Source organism: Mytilus californianus, unplaced genomic scaffold (assembly GCF_021869535.1).
Source record: "Mytilus californianus isolate M0D057914Y unplaced genomic scaffold, xbMytCali1.0.p SCAF_1, whole genome shotgun sequence".
NCBI lineage: Eukaryota > Metazoa > Mollusca > Bivalvia > Mytilida > Mytilidae > Mytilus > Mytilus californianus.
In genome coordinates, this window is record NW_026262581.1 from 1,220,235 (window position 1) to 1,247,001 (window position 26,767).

At 27.8% G+C, this 26,767-nt stretch overlaps 2 long non-coding RNA genes across 9 annotated transcripts in view; both read right to left on the reverse strand.

The window, feature by feature from the left end:
* The window catches only part of LOC127728849 (uncharacterized), a 45,488-nt gene extending 39,222 nt beyond the window's left edge, over positions 1-6,266 (reverse strand). The window contains exons 1-3 of one of the 2 annotated variants that reach the window (XR_007994401.1): positions 6,160-6,266; positions 3,772-3,839; positions 1,584-1,652 (exon numbers count right to left, since the gene is read on the reverse strand). This is a non-coding gene — a long non-coding RNA (uncharacterized LOC127728849). Of the gene's footprint in view, positions 1-1,583; positions 1,653-2,127; positions 2,192-3,771; positions 3,840-6,159 lie in introns of those variants that run through there. The other variant, XR_007994406.1, reaches the window with a different exon arrangement.
* A 1,889-nt stretch (positions 6,267-8,155) lies between these two features.
* On the reverse strand, positions 8,156-25,146 carry LOC127727836 (uncharacterized). Of its 7 annotated transcripts, none has more exons than XR_007993909.1 (5): positions 25,116-25,146; positions 19,643-19,710; positions 19,096-19,164; positions 13,077-13,145; positions 8,156-8,219 (listed from the first exon to the last, which is right to left on the reverse strand). It is a non-coding gene; the product is annotated as an uncharacterized LOC127727836 (long non-coding RNA). The 7 variants fall into 7 exon arrangements; XR_007993896.1 differs by lacking the exon at positions 19,643-19,710 and adding an exon at positions 22,381-22,448; XR_007993875.1 differs by lacking the exons at positions 19,096-19,164; positions 19,643-19,710 and adding exons at positions 21,834-21,902; positions 22,381-22,448.
* Between the last annotated feature and the right edge of the window lie 1,621 nt (positions 25,147-26,767).

Below are 26,767 nucleotides of genomic sequence, written 5' to 3' on the forward strand. Positions count from 1 at the left end.
AATTCTCCTGAAATTAATGATACAAAATAGTCAATAATTGTATATTGATGAGGTAAGTAATCAATGTATAATGGAAAACAATGTATACTTTATATTTTTGTTCATTCATATTTTTTACAAACATAATTAGTAACTAAAAATGCAGACATATGTGTGTTCGAATGGGTTAACAAATAATTGTCTGAAATATGAAGTTACCATTGTTATGTTCATTGAAAGCATCTTTTCATAAAAGCGTTGATTTATTTTTCTGCAAACTTTGTCACTAGTTTCGACTTTTTAAAGACTCTCCTTGAAATACAAAAACGTTCTTGTATTAGCAATTTGCTTATGGATAAGATTGTTTTACGTGCGTACTTTTTTTGAGTCAATATTTTTTAACAAAATTAAACCACACTCAACAGCGCTGTTATATTAGCTAGAATAATTGTACAGTTGATTAGCTTATTCTTGATGTTTTGCATTTTTCCTAACAGTCATTCGAATATACCTGTTTAAAAAGTCGCCAAAATTTTTGCTTCTGATTTTGTGTGATTATTCGACGAGTTTGAAAATACTCCTGAAATTAATAATACAAAATAGTCAATAATTGTATATTGATGAAGTAAGTAATCAATGTATAATGGAAAACAGTGTATACTATATATTTTTGTTCAATCATATTTTTGACAAAAATAATCAATAACTAAGAATGCAGACATATGTGTTCAAATTGGTTAACAACTAATTGTCTGAATTATGAAGTTACTATTGTTATATTCATTGAAAGCATCTTTCATAAAAGCGCTGATTTTTTTTTTCTCCAAACTTTGTCACTACTTTCGACTTTTTAAAGACTCTCCTTGAAATACAAAAACGTTCTTTTATTAGAAATTGCCTATGGATAAAATTGTTTTACGTGCGTATTTTTTTTGACTTAATATTTTTAACAAAATTTAACCACACTCAACAGCGCTGTTATATTAGGTAGAATAATTGTTCATTTCATTTGTTTGATCTTGATGTTTTGCTTTTTCAAACAGTCATTCGAATATACCTGTTTAAAAAGTCGCCAAATGTTTTTTTCCGATTTTGTGAGATTATTCGGCGAGTTTGGACATTCTCCTGAAATAATAATACAAAATAGTCAATAATTGTATATTGATGAAGTAAGTAATCAATGTATAATGGATAACAATGTATACTATATATTTTTGTGCATTCATATTTTTTACAAACATAATCAATAACTAAAAATGCTGGTATATGTGTTCGAATGGGTTTACAACTAATTGTCTGAAATATGAAGTTACCATTGATATGTTCATTGAAAGCATCTTTTAATAAAAGCGTTGATTTATTTTTCTGCAAACTTTGTCACTAGTTTCGACTTTTTAAAGACACTCCTTGAAATACAAAAACGTTCTTTTATTAACAATTGCTTATGGATAAGATTGTTTTACGTGCGTACTTATTTGGAGTCAATATTTTTTAACAAAATTAAACCACACTCAACAGCGCCGTTATATTAGCTAGAATAATTGTACAGTTGATTAGCTTATTCTTGATGTTTTGCATTTTTCCTAACAGTCATTCGAATATACCTGTTTAAAAAGTCGCCCAAATGTTTGCTTCTGATTTTGTGTTATTATTCGACGAGTTGAAACATTCTCCTGAAATTAATACAAAATAGTCAATAATTGTATATTGATGAAGTAAGTAATCAATGTATAATGGAAAACAGTGTATACTATATATTTTTGTTCATTCAGATTTTTTACAAAAATAATCAATAACTAAGAATGCATATATATATGTGTTCGAATGGGTTAACAAATAATTGTCTGAAATATGAAGATACCATTGTTATGTTCATTGAAAGCATCTTTCCATAAAAGCGCTGTTTTTTTCTGCAAACTTTGTCACTAGTTTCGACTATTTAAAGACTCTCCTTGAAATACAAAAACGTTCTTTTATTAGCAGTTTGTTATGGATAAGATTGTTTTACGTGCGTACTTTTTTTGAGTAAATATTTTTAACAAAAGTAAACCACACTCAACAGCGCCGTTATATTAGGTAGAATAATTGTACAGTTGATTAGCTTGATCTTAATGTTTTGCATTTTTCCTAACAGTCATTAGAATATACCTGTTGAAAAGTCGCCAACGTTTTTGCTTCTGATTTTGTGTGATTATTCGACGAGTTTGAAAATTCTCCTAAAATTAATGATACAAAATAGTCAATAATTGTATATTGATGAAGTAAGTAATCAATGTATAATGGAAAACAATGTATACTTTATATTTTTGTTCATTCATATTTTTTACAAACATAATTAGTAACTAAAAATGCAGACATATGTGTGTTCGAATGGGTTAACAAATAATTGTCTGAAATATGAAGTTACCATTGTTATGTTCATTGAAAGCATCTTTTCATAAAAGCGTTGATTTATTTTTCTGCAAACTTTGTCACTAGTTTCGACTTTTTAAAGACTCTCCTTGAAATACAAAAACGTTCTTGTATTAGCAATTTGCTTATGGATAAGATTGTTTTACGTGCGTACTTTTTTTGAGTCAATATTTTTTAACAAAATTAAACCACACTCAACAGCGCCGTTATATTAGCTAGAATAATTGTACAGTTGATTAGCTTATTCTTGATGTTTTGCATTTTTCCTAACAGTCATTCGAATATACCTGTTTAAAAAGACGCCAAAATTTTTGCTTCTGATTTTGTGTGATTATTCGACGAGTTTGAAAATACTCCTGAAATTAATAATACAAAATAGTCAATAATTGTATATTGATGAAGTAAGTAATCAATGTATAATGGAAAACAGTGTATACTATATATTTTTGTTCAATCATATTTTTGACAAAAATAATCAATTACTAAGAATGCAGACATATGTGTTCAAATTGGTTAACAACTAATTGTCTGAATTATGAAGTTACTGTTGTTATATTCATTGAAAGCATCTTTCATAAAAGCGCTGATTTTTTTTTTCTCCAAACTTTGTCACTAGTTTCGACTTTTTAAAGACTCTCCTTGAAATACAAAAACGTTCTTTTATTAGAAATTGCCTATGGATAAAATTGTTTTACGTGCGTATTTTTTTTGAGTCAATATTTTTAACAAAATTTAACCACACTCAACAGCGCTGTTATATTAGGTAGAATAATTGTTCATTTCATTTGTTTGATCTTGATGTTTTGCTTTTTCAAACAGTCATTCGAATATACCTGTTTAAAAAGTCGCCAAATGTTTTTTTCCGATTTTGTGAGATTATTCGGCGAGTTTGGACATTCTCCTGAAATAATAATACAAAATAGTCAATAATTGTATATTGATGAAGTAAGTAATCAATGTATAATGGATAACAATGTGTACTATATATTTTTGTGCATTCATATTTTTTACAAACATAATCAATAACTAAAAATGCTGGTATATGTGTTCGAATGGGTTTACAACTAATTGTCTGAAATATGAAGTTACCATTGATATGTTCATTGAAAGCATCTTTTAATAAAAGCGTTGATTTATTTTTCTGCAAACTTTGTCACTAGTTTCGACTTTTTAAAGACACTCCTTGAAATACAAAAACGTTCTTTTATTAGCAATTGCTTATGGATAAGATTGTTTTACGTGCGTACTTTTTTGGAGTCAATATTTTTTAACAAAATTAAACCACACTCAACAGCGCCGTTATATTAGCTAGAATAATTGTACAGTTGATTAGCTTATTCTTGATGTTTTGCATTTTTCCTAACAGTCATTAGAATATACCTGTTGAAAAGTCGCCAACGTTTTTGCTTCTGATTTTGTGTGATTATTCGACGAGTTTGAAAACTCTCCTGAAATTAATAATACAAAATAGTCAATAATTGTATATTGATGAAGTAAGTAATCAATGTATAATGGAAAATAATGTATACTATATATTTTTGTTCATTCATATTTTTTACAAACATAATTAGTAACTAAAAATGCAGGTATGTGTGTTCGAATGGGTTTTCATCTAATTGTCTGAAATATGAAGTTACCATTTTTATGTTCATTGAAAGCATCCTTTCATAAAAGCGTTGATTTATTTTTCTGCAAACTTTGTCACTAGTTTCGACTTTTTAAAGACTCTCCTTGAAATACAAAAACGTTCTTTTATTAGCAATTGCTTATGGATAAGATTGTTTTACGTGCGTATTTTTTTGGAGTCAATATTTTTAACAAAATTAAACCACACTGAACATTATTTGGAAATTAACAATACAAAATAGTCAATAATTGTATATTGATGAAGTAAGTAATCAATGTATAATGGAAAACAGTGTATCCTATATATTTTTGTTCATTCAGATTTTTTACAAAAATAATCAATAACTAAGAATGCAGATATTTATGTGTTCGAATGGGTTTACAACTAACTGTCTGAAATATGAAGTTACCATTGTTATGTTCATTGAAAGCATCTTTTAATTAAAGGGCTTATTTATTTTTTTGCAAACTTTGTCACTAATTTCGGTATTTTAAAGACTTTCCTTGCAATACATAAATGTTCTTTTATTCGCAATTGCTTATGGATAAGATTGTTTTACGTGCGTATTTTTTTAGAGTCAATATTTTTAACAAAATTAAACCACACTCAACAGCGCCGTTATATTAGGTAGAATAATTGTACAGTTGATTAGCTTATACTTGATGTTTTGCATTTTTCCTAATAGTCATTCGAATATACCTGTTTAAAAAGTCGCCAAAATGTTTGCTTCTGATTTTGTGTGATTATTTGACGAGTTTAAACATTCTCCTGAAATTAATAATACAAAAAAGTCAATAATTGTATATTGATGAAGTAAGTAATCAATGTATAATGGAAAACAGTGTATACTATATATTTTTGTTCATTCAGATTTTTTACAAAATTAATCAATAACTAAGAATGCAGATATATATGTGTTCGAATGGGTTAACAAATAATTGTCTGAAATATGAAGATACCATTGTTATGTTCATTGAAAGCATCTTTCCATAAAAGCGCTGTTTTTTTTCTGTAAACTTTGTCACTAGTTTCGAATATTTAAAGACTCTCCTTCAAATACAAAAACGTTCTTTTATTAGCAGTTGCTTATGGATAAGATTGTTTTACGTGCGTACTTTTTTGGAGTCAATATTTTTAACAAAAGTAAACCACACTCAACAGCGCCGTTATATTAGGTAGAATAATTGTACAGTTGATTAGCTGGATCTTGATGTTTTGCATTTTTCCTAACAGTCATTAGAATATACCTGTTGAAAAGTCGCCAAATTGGTTAACAACTAATTGTCTGAATTATGAAGTTATTATTGTTATATTCATTGAAAGCATCTTTTCATAAAAGCACTGATTTTTTTTTTCTGCAAACTTTTCCACTAGTTTCGACTTTTTAAAGACTCTCCTTAAAATACAAAAACGTTCTTTTATTAGAAATTGCCTATGGATAAAATTGTTTTACGTGCGTACTTTTTTTGACTTAATATTTTTAACAAAATTTAACCACACTCAACAACGCTGTTATATTAGGTAGAATAATTGTTCATTTCATTAGCTTGATCTTGATGTTTTGCTTTTTGCAAACAGTCATTCGAATATACCTGTTTAAAAAGTCGCCAAATGTTTTCTTCCGACTTTGTGTGATTTTTCGGCGAGTTTGAACATTCTTTGGGAATTAACAATACAAAATAGTCAATAATTGTATATTGATGAAGTAAGTAATCAATGTATAATGGAAAACAGTGTATCCTATATATTTTTGTTCATTCAGATTTTTTACAAAAATAATCAATAACTAAGAATGCAGATATTTATGTGTTCGAATGGGTTTACAACTAACTGTCTGAAATATGAAGTTACCATTGTTATGTTCATTGAAAGCATCTTTTCATAAAAGGGCTGATTTATTTTTCTGCAAACTTTGTCACTAATTTCGGTATTTTAAAGACTTTCCTTGCAATACATAAATGTTCTTTTATTCGCAATTGCTTATGGATAAGATTGTTTTACGTGCGTATTTTTTTAGAGTCAATATTTTTAACAAAATTAAACCACACTCAACAGCGCCGTTATATTAGTTAGAATAATTGTACAGTTGATTAGCTTATACTTGATGTTTTGCATTTTTCCTAATAGTCATTCGAATATACCTGTTTAAAAAGTCGCCAAAATGTTTGCTTCTGATTTTGTGTGATTATTCGACGAGTTTAAACATTCTCCTGAAATTAATAATACAAAAAAGTCAATAATTGTATATTGATGAAGTAAGTAATCAATGTATAATGGAAAACAGTGTATACTATATATTTTTGTTCATTCAGATTTTTTACAAAATTAATCAATAACTAAGAATGCAGATATATATGTGTTCGAATGGGTTAACAAATAATTGTCTGAAATATGAAGATACCATTGTTATGTTCATTGAAAGCATCTTTCCATAAAAGCGCTGTTTTTTTTTCTGTAAACTTTGTCACTAGTTTCGAATATTTAAAGACTCTCCTTCAAATACAAAAACGTTCTTTTATTAGCAGTTGCTTATGGATAAGATTGTTTTACGTGCGTACTTTTTTGGAGTCAATATTTTTAACAAAAGTAAACCACACTCAACAGCGCCGTTATATTAGGTAGAATAATTGTACAGTTGATTAGCTGGATCTTGATGTTTTGCATTTTTCCTAACAGTCATTAGAATATACCTGTTGAAAAGTCGCCAAATTGGTTAACAACTAATTGTCTGAATTATGAAGTTATTATTGTTATATTCATTGAAAGCATCTTTTCATAAAAGCACTGATTTTTTTTTTCTGCAAATTTTGTCACTAGTTTCGACTTTTTAAAGACTCTCCTTGAAATACAAAAACGTTCTTTTATTAGAAATTGCCTATGGATAAAATTGTTTTACGTGCGTACTTTTTTTGACTTAATATTTTTGACAAAATTTAACCACACTCAACAGCGCTGTTATATTAGGTAGAATAATTGTTCATTTCATTAGCTTGATCTTGATGTTTTGCTTTTTGCAAACAGTCATTCGAATATACCTGTTTAAAAAGTCGCCAAATGTTTTCTTCCGATTTTGTGTGATTATTCGGCGAGTTTGAACATTCTTTGGAAATTAACAATACAAAATAGTCAATTATTGTATATTGATGAAGTAAGTAATCAATGTATAATGGAAAACAGTGTATCCTATATATTTTTGTTCATTCAGATTTTTTCCAAAAATAATCAATAACTAAGAATGCAGATATTTATGTGTTCGAATGGGTTTACAACTAACTGTCTGAAATATGAAGTTACCATTGTTATGTTCATTGAAAGCATCTTTTCATAAAAGGGCTGATTTATTTTTCTGCAAACTTTGTCACTAATTTCGGTATTTTAAAGACTTTCCTTGCAATACATAAATGTTCTTTTATTCGCAATTGCTTATGGATAAGATTGTTTTACGTGCGTATTTTTTTAGAGTCAATATTTTTAACAAAATTAAACCACACTCAACAGCGCCGTTATATTAGGTAGAATAATTGTACAGTTGATTAGCTTATACTTGATGTTTTGCATTTTTCCTAATAGTCATTCGAATATACCTGTTTAAAAAGTCGCCAAAATGTTTGCTTCTGATTTTGTGTGATTATTCGACGAGTTTAAACATTCTCCTGAAATTAATAATACAAAAAAGTCAATAATTGTATATTGATGAAGTAAGTAATCAATGTATAATGGAAAACAGTGTATACTATATATTTTTGTTCATTCAGATTTTTTACAAAATTAATCAATAACTAAGAATGCAGATATATATGTGTTCGAATGGGTTAACAAATAATTGTCTGAAATATGAAGATACCATTGTTATGTTCATTGAAAGCATCTTTCCATAAAAGCGCTGTTTTTTTTCTGTAAACTTTGTCACTAGTTTCGAATATTTAAAGACTCTCCATCAAATACAAAAACGTTCTTTTATTAGCAGTTGCTTATGGATAAGATTGTTTTACGTGCGTATTTTTTTGGAGTCAATATTTTTAACAAAATTAAACCACACTCAACAGCGCCGTTATATTAGGTAGAATAATTGTACAGTTGATTAGCTTATTCTGGATGTTTTGCATTTTTCCTAACAGTCATTCAAATATACCTGTTTAAAAAGTCGCCAAAATTTTTGCTTCTGATTTTGTGTGATTATTCGACGAGTTTGATAATTCTCCTGAAATTAATAATACAAAATAGTCAATAATTGTATATTGATGAAGTAAGTAATCAATGTATGATGGTAAACAGTGTATACTATATATTTTTGTTCATTCATATTTTTTACAAACATAATCAATAACTAAAAATGCTGGTATATGTGTTCGAATGGGTTTACAACTAATTGTCTGAAATATGAAGTTACCATTGTTATGTTCATTGAAAGCATCTTTTCATAAAAGGGCTGATGTATTTTTTTGCAAACTTTGTCACTAATTTCGGTATTTTAAAGACTTTCCTTGCAATACAAAAATGTTCTTTTATTCGCAATTGCTTATGGATAAGATTGTTTTACGTGCGTATTTTTTTGGAGTCAATATTTTTAACAAATTAAACCACACTCAACAGCGCCGTTATATTAGGGAGAATAATTGTACAGTTGATAGGCTTATTCTTGATGTTTTGCAATTTTCCTAACAGTCATTCGAATATACCTGTTTAAAAAGTCGCCCAAATGTTTGCTTATGATTTTGTGTTATTATTTGACGAGTTTAAACATTCTCCTGAAATTAATAATACAAAATAGTCAATAATTGTATATTGATGAAGTAAGTAATCAATGTATAATGGAAAACAGTGTATACTATATATTTTTGTTCATTCAGATTTTTTACAAAAATAATCAATAACTAAGAATGCATATATATGTGTGTTCGAATGGCTTAACAAATAATTGTCTGAAATATGAAGTTACCACTGTTACGTTCATTGAAAGCATCTTTTCATAAAAGCGTTGATTTATTTTTCTGCAAACTTTGTCACTAGTTTCGACTTTTTAAAGACTCTCCTTGAAATACAAAAACGTTCTTGTATTGGCAATTGCTTATGGATAAGATTGTTTTACGTGCGTACTTTTTTGGAGTCAATATTTTTTAACAAAATTAAACCACACTCAACAGCGCCGTTATATTAGCTAGAATAATTGTACAGTTGATTAGCTTATTCTTGATGTTTTGCATTTTTCCTAACAGTCATTCGAATATACCTGTTTAAAAAGTCGCATAAATGTTTGCTTATGATTTTGTGTTATTATTTGACGAGTTTAAACATTCTCCTGAAATTAATAATACAAAATAGTCAATAATTGTATATTGATGAAGTAAGTAATCAATGTATAATGGAAAACAGTGTATACTATATATTTTTGTTCATTCATATTTTTTACAAACATAATCAATAACTAAAAATGCTGGTATATGTGTTCGAATGGGTTTACAACTAATTGTCTGAAATATGAAGTTACCATTGTTCTGTTCATTATAAGCATCTTTTCATAAAAGGGCTGATGTATTTTTTTGCAAACTTTGTCACTAATTTTGGTATTTTAAAGACTTTCCTTGCAATACAAAAATGTTCTTTTATTCGTAATTGCTTATGGATAAGATTGTTTTACGTGCGTATTTTTTTGGAGTCAATATTTTTAACAAATTAAACCACACTCAACAGCGTCGTTATATTAGGTAGAATAATTGTACAGTTGATAGGCTTATTCTTGATGTTTTGCATTTTTCCTAACAGTCATTCGAATATACCTGTTTAAAAAGTCGCCCAAATGTTTGCTTATGATTTTGTGTTATTATTTGACGAGTTTAAACATTCTCCTGAAATAATAATACAAAATAGTCAATAATTGTATATTGATGAAGTAAGTAATCAATGTATAATGGAAAACAGTGTATACTATATATTTTTGTTCATTCATATTTTTTACAAACATAATCAATAACTAAAAATGCTGGTATATGTGTTCGAATGGGTTTACAACTAATTGTCTGAAATATGAAGTTACCATTGTTCTGTTCATTATAAGCATCTTTTCATAAAAGGGCTGATGTATTTTTTTGCAAACTTTGTCACTAATTTCGGTATTTTAAAGACTTTCCTTGCAATACAAAAATGTTCTTTTATTCGTAATTGCTTATGGATAAGATTGTTTTACGTGCGTATTTTTTTGGAGTCAATATTTTTAACAAATTAAACCACACTCAACAGCGTCGTTATATTAGGTAGAATAATTGTACAGTTGATAGGCTTATTCTTGATGTTTTGCATTTTTCCTAACAGTCATTCGAATATACCTGTTTAAAAAGTCGCCCAAATGTTTGCTTATGATTTTGTGTTATTATTTGACGAGTTTAAACATTCTCCTGAAATAATAATACAAAATAGTCAATAATTGTATATTGATGAAGTAAGTAATCAATGTATAATGGAAAACAGTGTATACTATATATTTTTGTTCATTCAGATTTTTTACAAACATAATCAATAACTAAAAATGCTGGTATATGTGTTCGAATGGGTTTACAACTAATTGTCTGAAATATGAAGTTACCATTGATATGTTCATTGAAAGCATCTTTTAATAAAAGCTTTGATTTATTTTTCTGCAAACTTTGTCACTAGTTTCGACTTTTTAAAGACACTCCTTGAAATACAAAAACGTTCTTTTATTAGCAATTGCTTATGGATAAGATTGTTTTACGTGCGTACTTTTTTGGAGTCAATATTTTTTAACAAAATTAAACCACACTCAACAGCGCCGTTATATTAGCTAGAATAATTGTACAGTTGATTAGCTTATTCTTGATGTTTTGCATTTTTCCTAACAGTCATTCGAATATACCTGTTTAAAAAGTCGCCCAAATGTTTGCTTCTGATTTTGTGTTATTATTCGACGAGTTTAAACATTCTCCTGAAATTAATACAAAATAGTCAATAATTGTATATTGATGAAGTAAGTAATCAATGTATAATGGAAAACAGTGTATACTATATATTTTTGTTCATTCATATTTTTTACAAAAATAATCAATAACTAAGAATGCATATATATATGTGTTCGAATGGGTTAACAAATAATTGTCTGAAATATGAAGATACCATTGTTATGTTCATTGAAAGCATCTTTCCATAAAAGCGCTGTTTTTTTCTGCAAACTTTGTCACTAGTTTCGACTATTTAAAGACTCTCCTTGAAATACAAAAACGTTCTTTTATTAGCAGTTTGTTATGGATAAGATTGTTTTACGTGCGTACTTTTTTTGAGTAAATATTTTTAACAAAAGTAAACCACACTCAACAGCGCCGTTATATTAGGTAGAATAATTGTACAGTTGATTAGCTTGATCTTAATGTTTTGCATTTTTCCTAACAGTCATTAGAATATACCTGTTGAAAAGTCGCCAACGTTTTTGCTTCTGATTTTGTGTGATTATTCGACGAGTTTGAAAATTCTCCTGAAATTAATGATACAAAATAGTCAATAATTGTATATTGATGAAGTAAGTAATCAATGTATAATGGAAAACAATGTATACTTTATATTTTTGTTCATTCATATTTTTTACAAACATAATTAGTAACTAAAAATGCAGACATATGTGTGTTCGAATGGGTTAACAAATAATTGTCTGAAATATGAAGTTACCATTGTCATGTTCATTGAAAGCATCTTTTTATAAAAGCGTTGATTTATTTTTCTGCAAACTTTGTCACTAGTTTCGACTTTTTAAAGACACTCCTTGAAATACAAAAACGTTCTTTTATTAGCAATTGCTTATGGATAAGATTGTTTTACGTGCGTACTTTTTTGGAGTCAATATTTTTTAACAAAATTAAACCACACTCAACAGCGCCGTTATATTAGCTAGAATAATTGTACAGTTGATTAGCTTATTCTTGATGTTTTGCATTTTTCCTAACAGTCATTCGAATATACCTGTTTAAAAAGTCGCCAAAATGTTTGCTTCTGATTTTGTGTTATTATTCGACGAGTTTAAACATTCTCCTGAAATTAATACAAAATAGTCAATAATTGTATATTGATGAAGTAAGTAATCAATGTATAATGGAAAACAGTGTATACTATATATTTTTGTTCATTCAGATTTTTTACAAAAATAATCAATAACTAAGAATGCATATATATGTGTTCGAATGGGTTAACAAATAATTGTCTGAAATATGAAGATACCATCGTTATGTTCATTGAAAGCATCTTTCCATAAAAGCGCTGTTTTTTTCTGCAAACTTTGTCACTAGTTTCGACTATTTAAAGACTCTCCTTGAAATACAAAAACGTTCTTTTATTAGCAGTTTGTTATGGATAAGATTGTTTTACGTGCGTACTTTTTTTGAGTAAATATTTTTAACAAAAGTAAACCACACTCAACAGCGCCGTTATATTAGGTAGAATAATTTTACAGTTGATTAGCTTGATCTTAATGTTTTGCATTTTTCCTAACAGTCATTAGAATATACCTGTTGAAAAGTCGCCAACGTTTTTGCTTCTGATTTTGTGTGATTATTCGACGAGTTTGAAAATTCTCCTGAAATTAATGATACAAAATAGTCAATAATTGTATATTGATGAAGTAAGTAATCAATGTATAATGGAAAACAATGTATACTTTATATTTTTGTTCATTCATATTTTTTACAAACATAATTAGTAACTAAAAATGCAGACATATGTGTGTTCGAATGGGTTAACAAATAATTGTCTGAAATATGAAGTTACCATTGTTATGTTCATTGAAAGCATCTTTTTATAAAAGCGTTGATTTATTTTTCTGCAAACTTTGTCACTAGTTTCGACTTTTTAAAGACTCTCCTTGAAATACAAAAACGTTCTTGTATTAGCAATTTGCTTATGGATAAGATTGTTTTACGTGCGTACTTTTTTTGAGTCAAAATTTTTTAACAAAATTAAACCACACTCAACAGCGCCGTTATATTAGCTAGAATAATTGTACAGTTGATTAGCTTATTCTTGATGTTTTGCATTTTTCCTAACAGTCATTCGAATATACCTGTTTAAAAAGTCGCCAAAATTTTTGCTTCTGATTTTGTGTGATTATTCGACGAGTTTGATAATTCTCCTGAAATTAATAATACAAAATAGTCAATAATTGTATATTGATGAAGTAAGTAATCAATGTATGATGGTAAACAGTGTATACTATATATTTTTGTTCATTCATATTTTTTACAAACATAATCAATAACTAAAAATGCTGGTATATGTGTTCGAATGGGTTTACAACTAATTGTCTGAAATATGAAGTTACCATTGTTATGTTCATTGAAAGCATCTTTTCATAAAAGGGCTGATGTATTTTTTTGCAAACTTTGTCACTAATTTTGGTATTTTAAAGACTTTCCTTGCAATACAAAAATGTTCTTTTATTCGCAATTGCTTATGGATAAGATTGTTTTACGTGCGTATTTTTTTGGAGTCAATATTTTAACAAATTAAACCACACTCAACAGCGCCGTTATATTAGGTAGAAAAATTGTACAGTTGATAGGCTTATTCTTGATGTTTTGCATTTTTCCTAACAGTCATTCGAATATACCTGTTTAAAAAGTCGCCCAAATGTTTGCTTATGATTTTGTGTTATTATTTGACGAGTTTAAACATTCTCCTGAAATTAATAATACAAAATAGTCAATAATTGTATATTGATGAAGTAAGTAATCAATGTATAATGGAAAACAGTGTATACTATATATTTTTGTTCATTCAGATTTTTTACAAAAATAATCAATAACTAAGAATGCATATATATGTGTGTTCGAATGGCTTAACAAATAATTGTCTGAAATATGAAGTTACCATTGTTACGTTCATTGAAAGCATCTTTTCATAAAAGCGTTGATTTATTTTTCTGCAAACTTTGTCACTAGTTTCGACTTTTTAAAGACTCTCCTTGAAATACAAAAACGTTCTTGTATTGGCAATTGCTTATGGATAAGATTGTTTTACGTGCGTACTTTTTTGGAGTCAATATTTTTTAACAAAATTAAACCACACTCAACAGCGCCGTTATATTAGCTAGAATAATTGTACAGTTGATTAGCTTATTCTTGATGTTTTGCATTTTTCCTAACAGTCATTCGAATATACCTGTTTAAAAAGTCGCATAAATGTTTGCTTATGATTTTGTGTTATTATTTGACGAGTTTAAACATTCTCCTGAAATTAATAATACAAAATAGTCAATAATTGTATATTGATGAAGTAAGTAATCAATGTATAATGGAAAACAGTGTATACTATATATTTTTGTTCATTCATATTTTTTACAAACATAATCAATAACTAAAAATGCTGGTATATGTGTTCGAATGGGTTTACAACTAATTGTCTGAAATATGAAGTTACCATTGTTCTGTTCATTATAAGCATCTTTTCATAAAAGGGCTGATGTATTTTTTTGCAAACTTTGTCACTAATTTCGGTATTTTAAAGACTTTCCTTGCAATACAAAAATGTTCTTTTATTCGTAATTGCTTATGGATAAGATTGTTTTACGTGCGTATTTTTTTGGAGTCAATATTTTTAACAAATTAAACCACACTCAACAGCGTCGTTATATTAGGTAGAATAATTGTACAGTTGATAGGCTTATTCTTGATGTTTTGCATTTTTCCTAACAGTCATTCGAATATACCTGTTTAAAAAGTCGCCCAAATGTTTGCTTATGATTTTGTGTTATTATTTGACGAGTTTAAACATTCTCCTGAAATAATAATACAAAATAGTCAATAATTGTATATTGATGAAGTAAGTAATCAATGTATAATGGAAAACAGTGTATACTATATATTTTTGTTCATTCAGATTTTTTACAAAAATAATCAATAACTAAGAATGCATATATATATGTGTTCGAATGGGTTAACAAATAATTGTCTGAAATATGAAGATACCATTGTTATGTTCATTGAAAGCATCTTTCCATAAAAGCGCTGTTATTTTCTGCAAACTTTGTCACTAGTTTCGAATATTTAAAGACTCTCCTTGAAATACAAAAACGTTATTTTATTAGCAGTTGCTTATGGATAAGATTGTTTTACGTGCGTACTTTTTTGGAGTCAATATTTTTTAACAAAATTAAACCACACTCAACAGCGCTGTTATATTATGTAGAATAATTGTTCATTTCATTTGTTTGATCTTGATGTTTTGCTTTTTCAAACAGTCATTCGAATATACCTGTTTAAAAAGTCGCCAAATGTTTTTTTCCGATTTTGTAAGATTATTCGGCGAGTTTGGACATTCTCCTGAAATAATAATACAAAATAGTCAATAATTGTATATTGATGAAGTAAGTAATCAATGTATAATGGAAAACAGTGTATACTATATATTTTTGTTCATTCATATTTTTTACAAACATAATCAATAACTAAAAATGCTGGTATATGTGTTCGAATGGGTTTACAACTAATTGTCTGAAATATGAAGTTACCATTGATATGTTCATTGAAAGCATCTTTTAATAAAAGCGTTGATTTATTTTTCTGCAAACTTTGTCACTAGTTTCGACTTTTTAAAGACACTCCTTGAAATACAAAAACGTTCTTTTATTAGCAATTGCTTATGGATAAGATTGTTTTACGTGCGTACTTTTTTGGAGTCAATATTTTTTAACAAAATTAAACCACACTCAACAGCGCTGTTATATTATGTAGAATAATTGTTCATTTCATTTGTTTGATCTTGATGTTTTGCTTTTTCAAACAGTCATTCGAATATACCTGTTTAAAAAGTCGCCAAATGTTTTTTTTCCGATTTTGTAAGATTATTCGGCGAGTTTGGACATTCTCCTGAAATAATAATACAAAATAGTCAATAATTGTATATTGATGAAGTAAGTAATCAATGTATAATGGAAAACAGTGTATACTATATATTTTTGTTCATTCAGATTTTTTACAAAAATAATCAATAACTAAGAATGCATATATATATGTGTTCGAATGGGTTAACAAATAATTGTCTGAAATATGAAGATACCATTGTTATGTTCATTGAAAGCATCTTTCCATAAAAGCGCTGTTTTTTTCTGCAAACTTTGTCACTAGTTTCGACTATTTAAAGACTCTCCTTGAAATACAAAAACGTTCTTTTATTAGCAGTTTGTTATGGATAAGATTGTTTTACGTGCGTACTTTTTTTGAGTAAATATTTTTAACAAAAGTAAACCACACTCAACAGCGCCGTTATATTAGGTAGAATAATTGTACAGTTGATTAGCTTGATCTTAATGTTTTGCATTTTTCCTAACAGTCATTAGAATATACCTGTTGAAAAGTCGCCAACGTTTTTGCTTCTGATTTTGTGTGATTATTCGACGAGTTTGAAAATTCTCCTGAAATTAATGATACAAAATAGTCAATAATTGTATATTGATGAAGTAAGTAATCAATGTATAATGGAAAACAATGTATACTTTATATTTTTGTTCATTCATATTTTTTACAAACATAATTAGTAACTAAAAATGCAGACATATGTGTGTTCGAATGGGTTAACAAACAATTGTCTGAAATATGAAGTTACCATTGTTATGTTCATTGAAAGCATCTTTTTATAAAAGCGTTGATTTATTTTTCTGCAAACTTTGTCACTAGTTTCGACTTTTTAAAGACACTACTTGAAATACAAAAACGTTCTTTTATTAGCAATTGCTTATGGATAAGATTGTTTTACGTGCGTACTTTTTTGGAGTCAATATTTTTTAACAAAATTAAACCACACTCAACAGCGCCGTTATATTAGCTAGAATAATTGTACAGTTGATTAGCTTATTCTTGATGTTTTGCATTTTTCCTAACAGTCATTCGAATATACCTGTTTAAAAAGTCGCCCAAATGTTTGCTTCTGATTTTGTGTTATTATTCGACGAGTTTAAACATTCTCCTGAAATTAATACAAAATAGTCAATAATTGTATATTGATGAAGTAAGTAATCAATGTATAATGGAAAACAGTGTATACTTTATATTTTTGTTCATTCAGATTTTTTACAAAAATAATCAATAACTAAGAATGCATATATATATGTGTTCGAATGGGTTAACAAATAATTGTCTGAAATATGAAGATACCATTGTTATGTTCATTGAAAGCATCTTTCCATAAAAGCGCTGTTTTTTTCTGCAAACTTTTTCACTAGTTTCGACTATTTAAAGACTCTCCTTGAAATACAAAAACGTTCTTTTATTAGCAGTTTGTTATGGATAAGATTGTTTTACGTGCGTACTTTTTTTGAGTAAATATTTTTAACAAAAGTAAACCACACTCAACAGCGCCGTTATATTAGGTAGAATAATTGTACAGTTGATTAGCTTGATCTTAATGTTTTGCATTTTTCCTAACAGTCATTAGAATATACCTGTTGAAAAGTCGCCAACGTTTTTGCTTCTGATTTTGTGTGATTATTCGACGAGTTTGAAAATTCTCCTGAAATTAATGATACAAAATAGTCAATAATTGTATATTGATGAAGTAAGTAATCAATGTATAATGGAAAACAATGTATACTTTATATTTTTGTTCATTCATATTTTTTACAAACATAATTAGTAACTAAAAATGCAGACATATGTGTGTTCGAATGGGTTAACAAACAATTGTCTGAAATATGAAGTTACCATTGTTATGTTCATTGAAAGCATCTTTTTATAAAAGCGTTGATTTATTTTTCTGCAAACTTTGTCACTAGTTTCGACTTTTTAAAGACACTACTTGAAATACAAAAACGTTCTTTTATTAGCAATTGCTTATGGATAAGATTGTTTTACGTGCGTACTTTTTTGGAGTCAATATTTTTTAACAAAATTAAACCACACTCAACAGCGCCGTTATATTAGCTAGAATAATTGTACAGTTGATTAGCTTATTCTTGATGTTTTGCATTTTTCCTAACAGTCATTCGAATATACCTGTTTAAAAAGTCGCCCAAATGTTTGCTTCTGATTTTGTGTTATTATTCGACGAGTTTAAACATTCTCCTGAAATTAATACAAAATAGTCAATAATTGTATATTGATGAAGTAAGTAATCAATGTATAATGGAAAACAGTGTATACTATATATTTTTGTTCATTCAGATTTTTTACAAAAATAATCAATAACTAAGAATGCATATATATATGTGTTCGATTGGGTTAACAAATAATTGTCTGAAATATGAAGATACCATTGTTATGTTCATTGAAAGCATCTTTCCATAAAAGCGCTGTTTTTTTCTGCAAACTTTGTCACTAGTTTCGACTATTTAAAGACTCTCCTTGAAATACAAAAACGTTCTTTTATTAGCAGTTTGTTATGGATAAGATTGTTTTACGTGCGTACTTTTTTTGAGTAAATATTTTTAACAAAAGTAAACCACACTCAACAGCGCCGTTATATTAGGTAGAATAATTTTACAGTTGATTAGCTTGATCTTAATGTTTTGCATTTTTCCTAACAGTCATTAGAATATACCTGTTGAAAAGTCGCCAACGTTTTTGCTTCTGATTTTGTGTGATTATTCGACGAGTTTGAAAATTCTCCTGAAATTAATGATACAAAATAGTCAATAATTGTATATTGATGAAGTAAGTAATCAATGTATAATGGAAAACAATGTATACTTTATATTTTTGTTCATTCATATTTTTTACAAACATAATTAGTAACTAAAAATGCAGACATATGTGTGTTCGAATGGGTTAACAAATAATTGTCTGAAATATGAAGTTACCATTGTTATGTTCATTGAAAGCATCTTTTTATAAAAGCGTTGATTTATTTTTCTGCAAACTTTGTCACTAGTTTCGACTTTTTAAAGACTCTCCTTGAAATACAAAAACGTTCTTGTATTAGCAATTTGCTTATGGATAAGATTGTTTTACGTGCGTACTTTTTTTGAGTCAAAATTTTTTAACAAAATTAAACCACACTCAACAGCGCCGTTATATTAGCTAGAATAATTGTACAGTTGATTAGCTTATTCTTGATGTTTTGCATTTTTCCTAACAGTCATTCGAATATACCTGTTTAAAAAGTCGCCAAAATTTTTGCTTCTGATTTTGTGTGATTATTCGACGAGTTTGAAAATACTCCTGAAATTAATAATACAAAATAGTCAATAATTGTATATTGATGAAGTAAGTAATCAATGTATAATGGAAAACAGTGTATACTATATATTTTTGTTCAATCATATTTTTGACAAAAATAATCAATAACTAAGAATGCAGACATATGTGTTCAAATTGGTTAACAACTAATTGTCTGAATTATGAAGTTACTATTGTTATATTCATTGAAAGCATCTTTCATAAAAGCGCTGATTTTTTTTTTTCTCCAAACTTTGTCACTAGTTTCGACTTTTTAAAGACTCTCCTTGAAATACAAAAACGTTCTTTTATTAGAAATTGCCTATGGATAAAATTGTTTTACGTGCGTACTTTTTTTGACTTAATATTTTTAACAAAATTTAACCACACTCAACAGCGCTGTTATATTAGGTAGAATAATTGTTCATTTCATTTGTTTGATCTTGATGTTTTGCTTTTTCAAACAGTCATTCGAATATACCTGTTTAAAAAGTCGCCAAATGTTTTTTTCCGATTTTGTGAGATTATTCGTCGAGTTTGGACATTCTCCTGAAATAATAATACAAAATAGTCAATAATTGTATATTGATGAAGTAAGTAATCAATGTATAATGGAAAACAGTGTATACAATATATTTTTGTTCATTCATATTTTTTACAAACATAATCAATAACTAAAAATGCTGGTATATGTGTTCGAATGGGTTTACAACTAATTGTCTGAAATATGAAGTTACTATTGATATGTTCATTGAAAGCATCTTTTAATAAAAGCGTTGATTTATTTTTCTGCAAACTTTGTCACTAGTTTCGACTATTTAAAGACTCTCCTTGAAATACAAAAACGTTCTTTTATTAGCAGTTTGTTATGGATAAGATTGTTTTACGTGCGTACTTTTTTTGAGTAAATATTTTTAACAAAAGTAAACCACACTCAACAGCGCCGTTATATTAGGTAGAATAATTGTACAGTTGATTAGCTTGATCTTAATGTTTTGCATTTTTCCTAACAGTCATTAGAATATACCTGTTGAAAAGTCGCCAACGTTTTTGCTTCTGATTTTGTGTGATTATTCGACGAGTTTGAAAATTCTCCTGAAATTAATGATACAAAATAGTCAATAATTGTATATTGATGAAGTAAGTAATCAATGTATAATGGAAAACAATGTATACTTTATATTTTTGTTCATTCATATTTTTTACAAACATAATTAGTAACTAAAAATGCAGACATATGTGTGTTCGAATGGGTTAACAAACAATTGTCTGAAATATGAAGTTACCATTGTTATGTTCATTGAAAGCATCTTTTTATAAAAGCGTTGATTTATTTTTCTGCAAACTTTGTCACTAGTTTCGACTTTTTAAAGACACTACTTGAAATACAAAAACGTTCTTTTATTAGCAATTGCTTATGGATAAGATTGTTTTACGTGCGTACTTTTTTGGAGTCAATATTTTTTAACAAAATTAAACCACACTCAACAGCGCCGTTATATTAGCTAGAATAATTGTACAGTTGATTAGCTTATTCTTGATGTTTTGCATTTTTCCTAACAGTCATTCGAATATACCTGTTTAAAAAGTCGCCCAAATGTTTGCTTCTGATTTTGTGTTATTATTCGACGAGTTTAAACATTCTCCTGAAATTAATACAAAATAGTCAATAATTGTATATTGATGAAGTAAGTAATCAATGTATAATGGAAAACAGTGTATACTATATATTTTTGTTCATTCAGATTTTTTACAAAAATAATCAATAACTAAGAATGCATATATATATGTGTTCGATTGGGTTAACAAATAATTGTCTGAAATATGAAGATACCATTGTTATGTTCATTGAAAGCATCTTTCCATAAAAGCGCTGTTTTTTTCTGCAAACTTTGTCACTAGTTTCGACTATTTAAAGACTCTCCTTGAAATACAAAAACGTTCTTTTATTAGCAGTTTGTTATGGATAAGATTGTTTTACGTGCGTACTTTTTTTGAGTAAATATTTTTAACAAAAGTAAACCACACTCAACAGCGCCGTTATATTAGGTAGAATAATTTTACAGTTGATTAGCTTGATCTTAATGTTTTGCATTTTTCCTAACAGTCATTAGAATATACCTGTTGAAAAGTCGCCAACGTTTTTGCTTCTGATTTTGTGTGATTATTCGACGAGTTTGAAAATTCTCCTGAAATTAATGATACAAAATAGTCAATAATTGTATATTGATGAAGTAAGTAATCAATGTATAATGGAAAACAATGTATACTTTATATTTTTGTTCATTCATATTTTTTACAAACATAATTAGTAACTAAAAATGCAGACATATGTGTGTTCGAATGGGTTAACAAATAATTGTCTGAAATATGAAGTTACCATTGTTATGTTCATTGAAAGCATCTTTTTATAAAAGCGTTGATTTATTTTTCTGCAAACTTTGTCACTAGTTTCGACTTTTTAAAGACTCTCCTTGAAATACAAAAACGTTCTTGTATTAGCAATTTGCTTATGGATAAGATTGTTTTACGTGCGTACTTTTTTTGAGTCAAAATTTTTTAACAAAATTAAACCACACTCAACAGCGCCGTTATATTAGCTAGAATAATTGTACAGTTGATTAGCTTATTCTTGATGTTTTGCATTTTTCCTAACAGTCATTCGAATATACCTGTTTAAAAAGTCGCCAAAATTTTTGCTTCTGATTTTGTGTGATTATTCGACGAGTTTGAAAATACTCCTGAAATTAATAATACAAAATAGTCAATAATTGTATATTGATGAAGTAAGTAATCAATGTATAATGGAAAACAGTGTATACTATATATTTTTGTTCAATCATATTTTTGACAAAAATAATCAATAACTAAGAATGCAGACATATGTGTTCAAATTGGTTAACAACTAATTGTCTGAATTATGAAGTTACTATTGTTATATTCATTGAAAGCATCTTTCATAAAAGCGCTGATTTTTTTTTTTCTCCAAACTTTGTCACTAGTTTCGACTTTTTAAAGACTCTCCTTGAAATACAAAAACGTTCTTTTATTAGAAATTGCCTATGGATAAAATTGTTTTACGTGCGTACTTTTTTTGACTTAATATTTTTAACAAAATTTAACCACACTCAACAGCGCTGTTATATTAGGTAGAATAATTGTTCATTTCATTTGTTTGATCTTGATGTTTTGCTTTTTCAAACAGTCATTCGAATATACCTGTTTAAAAAGTCGCCAAATGTTTTTTTCCGATTTTGTGAGATTATTCGTCGAGTTTGGACATTCTCCTGAAATAATAATACAAAATAGTCAATAATTGTATATTGATGAAGTAAGTAATCAATGTATAATGGAAAACAGTGTATACAATATATTTTTGTTCATTCATATTTTTTACAAACATAATCAATAACTAAAAATGCTGGTATATGTGTTCGAATGGGTTTACAACTAATTGTCTGAAATATGAAGTTACTATTGATATGTTCATTGAAAGCATCTTTTAATAAAAGCGTTGATTTATTTTTCTGCAAACTTTGTCACTAGTTTCGACTATTTAAAGACTCTCCTTGAAATACAAAAACGTTCTTTTATTAGCAGTTTGTTATGGATAAGATTGTTTTACGTGCGTACTTTTTTTGGGTAAATATTTTTAACAAAAGTAAACCACACTCAACAGCGCCGTTATATTAGGTAGAATAATTGTACAGTTGATTAGCTTGATCTTAATGTTTTGCATTTTTCCTAACAGTCATTAGAATATACCTGTTGAAAAGTCGCCAACGTTTTTGCTTCTGATTTTGTGTGATTATTCGACGAGTTTGAAAATACTCCTGAAATTAATGATACAAAATAGTCAATAATTGTATATTGATGAAGTCAGTAATCAATGTATAATGGAAAACAATGTATACTTTATATTTTTGTTCATTCATATTTTTTACAAACATAATTAGTAACTAAAAATGCAGACATATGTGTGTTCGAATGGGTTAACAAATAATTGTCTGAAATATGAAGTTACCATTGTTATGTTCATTGAAAGCATCTTTTCATAAAAGCGTTGATTTATTTTTCTGCAAACTTTGTCACTAGTTTCGACTTTTTAAAGACTCTCCTTGAAATACAAAAACGTTCTTGTATTAGCAATTTGCTTATGGATAAGATTGTTTTACGTGCGTACTTTTTTTGATTCAATATTTTTTAACAAAATTAAACCACACTCAACAGCGCCGTTATATTAGCTAGAATAATTGTACAGTTGATTAGCTTATTCTTGATGTTTTGCATTTTTCCTAACAGTCATTCGAATATACCTGTTTAAAAAGTCGCCAAAATTTTTGCTTCTGATTTTGTGTGATTATTCGACGAGTTTGAAAATACTCCTGAAATTAATAATACAAAATAGTCAATAATTGTATATTGATGAAGTAAGTAATCAATGTATAATGGAAAACAGTGTATACTATATATTTTTGTTCAATCATATTTTTGACAAAAATAATCAATAACTAAGAATGCAGACATATGTGTTCAAATTGGTTAACAACTAATTGTCTGAATTATGAAGTTACTATTGTTATATTCATTGAAAGCATCTTTCATAAAAGCGCTGATTTTTTTTTCTCCAAACTTTGTCACTAGTTTCGACTTTTTAAAGACTCTCCTTGAAATACAAAAACGTTCTTTTATTAGAAATTGCCTATGGATAAAATTGTTTTACGTGCGTACTTTTTTTTACTTAATATTTTTAACAAAATTTAACCACACTCAACAGCGCTGTTATATTAGGTAGAATAATTGTTCATTTCATTTGTTTGATCTTGATGTTTTGCTTTTTCAAACAGTCATTCGAATATACCTGTTTAAAAAGTCGCCAAATGTTTTCTTCCGATTTTGTGAGATTATTCGTCGAGTTTGGACATTCTCCTGAAATATTAATACAAAATAGTCAATAATTGTATATTGATGAAGTAAGTAATCAATGTATAATGGAAAAGAGTGTATACTATATATTTTTGTTCATTCATATTTTTTACAAACATAATCAATAACTAAAAATGCTGGTATATGTGTTCGAATGGGTTTACAACTAAATGTCTGAAATATGAAGTAACCATTGATATGTTCATTGAAAGCATCTTTTAATAAAAGCGTTGATTTATTTTTCTGCAAACTTTGTCACTAGTTTCGACTTTTTAAAGACACTCCTTCAAATACAAAAACGTTCTTTTATTAGCAATTGCTTATGGATAAGATTGTTTTACGTGCGTACTTTTTTTGAGTCAATATTTTTAACAAAAGTAAACCACACTCAACAGCGCCGTTATATTAGGTAGAATAACTGTACAGTTGATTAGCTTGATCTTGATGTTTTGCTTTTTTCCTAACAGTCATTCGAATATACCTGTTTAAAAAGTCGCCAAACTGTTTCTTCCGATTTGGTGAGATTATTCGACGAGTTTGAAAATTCTCCTGAAATTAATAATACAAAATAGTCAATAATTGTATATTGATGAAGTAAGTAATCAATGTATAATGGATAACAATGTTTACTATATATTTTTGTGCATTCATATTTTTACAAACATAATTAGTAACTAAAAATGCAGGTATGTGTGTTCGAATGGGTTTACGTCTAATTGTCTGAAATATGAAGTTATCATTGTTATGTTCATTGAAAGCATCTTTTAATAAAAGCGTTGATTTATTTTTCTGCAAACTTTGTCACTAGTTTCGACTTTTTAAAGACACTCCTTGAAATACAAAAACGTTCTTTTATTAGCAATTGCTTATGGATAAGATTGTTTTACGTGCGTACTTTTTTGGAGTCAATATTTTTTAACAAAATTAAACCACACTCAACAGCGCCGTTATATTAGCTAGAATAATTGTACAGTTGATTAGCTTATTCTTGATGTTTTGCATTTTTCCTAACAGTCATTCGAATATACCTGTTTAAAAAGTCGCCCAAATGTTTGCTTCTGATTTTGTGTTAATATTCGACGAGTTTAAATATTCTCCTGAAATTAATACAAAATAGTCAATAATTGTATATTGATGAAGTAAGTAATCAATGTATAATGGAAAACAGTGTATACTATATATTTTTGTTCATTCAGATTTTTTACAAAAATAATCAATAACTAAGAATGCATATATATATGTGTTCGAATGGGTTAACAAATAATTGTCTGAAATATAAAGATACCATTGTTATGTTCATTGAAAGCATCTTTCCATAAAAGCGCTGTTTTTTTCTGCAAACTTTGTCGCTAGTTTCGACTATTTGAAGACTCTCCTTGAAATACAAAAACGTTCTTTTATTAGCAGTTTGTTATGGATAAGATTGTTTTACGTGCGTACTTTTTTTGAGTAAATATTTTTAACAAAAGTAAACCACACTCAACAGCGCCGTTATATTAGGTAGAATAATTGTACAGTTGATTGGCTTGATCTTAATGTTTTGCATTTTTCCTAACAGTCATTAGAATATACCTGTTGAAAAGTCGCCAACGTTTTTGCTTCTGATTTTGTGTGATTATTCGACGAGTTTGAAAATTCTCCTGAAATTAATGATACAAAATAGTCAATAATTGTATATTGATGAAGTAAGTAATCAATGTATAATGGAAAACAATGTATACTTTATATTTTTGTTCATTCATATTTTTTACAAACATAATTAGTAACTAAAAATGCAGACATATGTGTGTTCGAATGGGTTAACAAATAATTGTCTGAAATATGAAGTTACCATTGTTATGTTCATTGAAAGCATCTTTTCATAAAGGCGTTGATTTATTTTTCTGCAAACTTTGTCACTAGTTTCGACTTTTTAAAGACTCTCCTTGAAATACAAAAACGTTCTTGTATTAGCAATTTGCTTATGGATAAGATTGTTTTACGTGCGTACTTTTTTTGAGTCAATATTTTTTAACAAAATTAAACCACACTCAACAGCGCCGTTATATTAGCTAGAATAATTGTACAGTTGATTAGCTTATTCTTGATGTTTTGCATTTTTCCTAACAGTCATTCGAATATACCTGTTTAAAAAGTCGCCAAAATTTTTGCTTCTGATTTTGTGTGATTATTCGACGAGTTTAAAAATACTCCTGAAATTAATAATACAAAATAGTCAATAATTGTATATTGATGAAGTAAGTAATCAATGTATAATGGAAAACAGTGTATACTATATATTTTTGTTCAATCATATTTTTGACAAAAATAATCAATAACTAAGAATGCAGATATATGTGTTCGAATGGGTTTACAACTAATTGTCTGAAATATGAAGTTACCATTGTTATGTTCATTGAAAGCATCTTTTCAAAAAAGGGCTGATTTATTTTTTTGCAAACTTTGTCACTATTTTCTGTATTTTAAAGACTTTCCTTGCAATACAAAAATGTTCTTTTATTCGCAATTGCTTATGAATAAGTTTGTTTCACATGCATTTTTTTTTTGGAGTCAATATCTTTAACAAAATTAAACCACACTCAACAGCGCCGTTATATTAGGTAGAATAATTGTACAGTTGATTAGCTTATTCTTGATGTTTTGCATTTTTCCTAACAGTCATTCGAATATATCTGTTTAA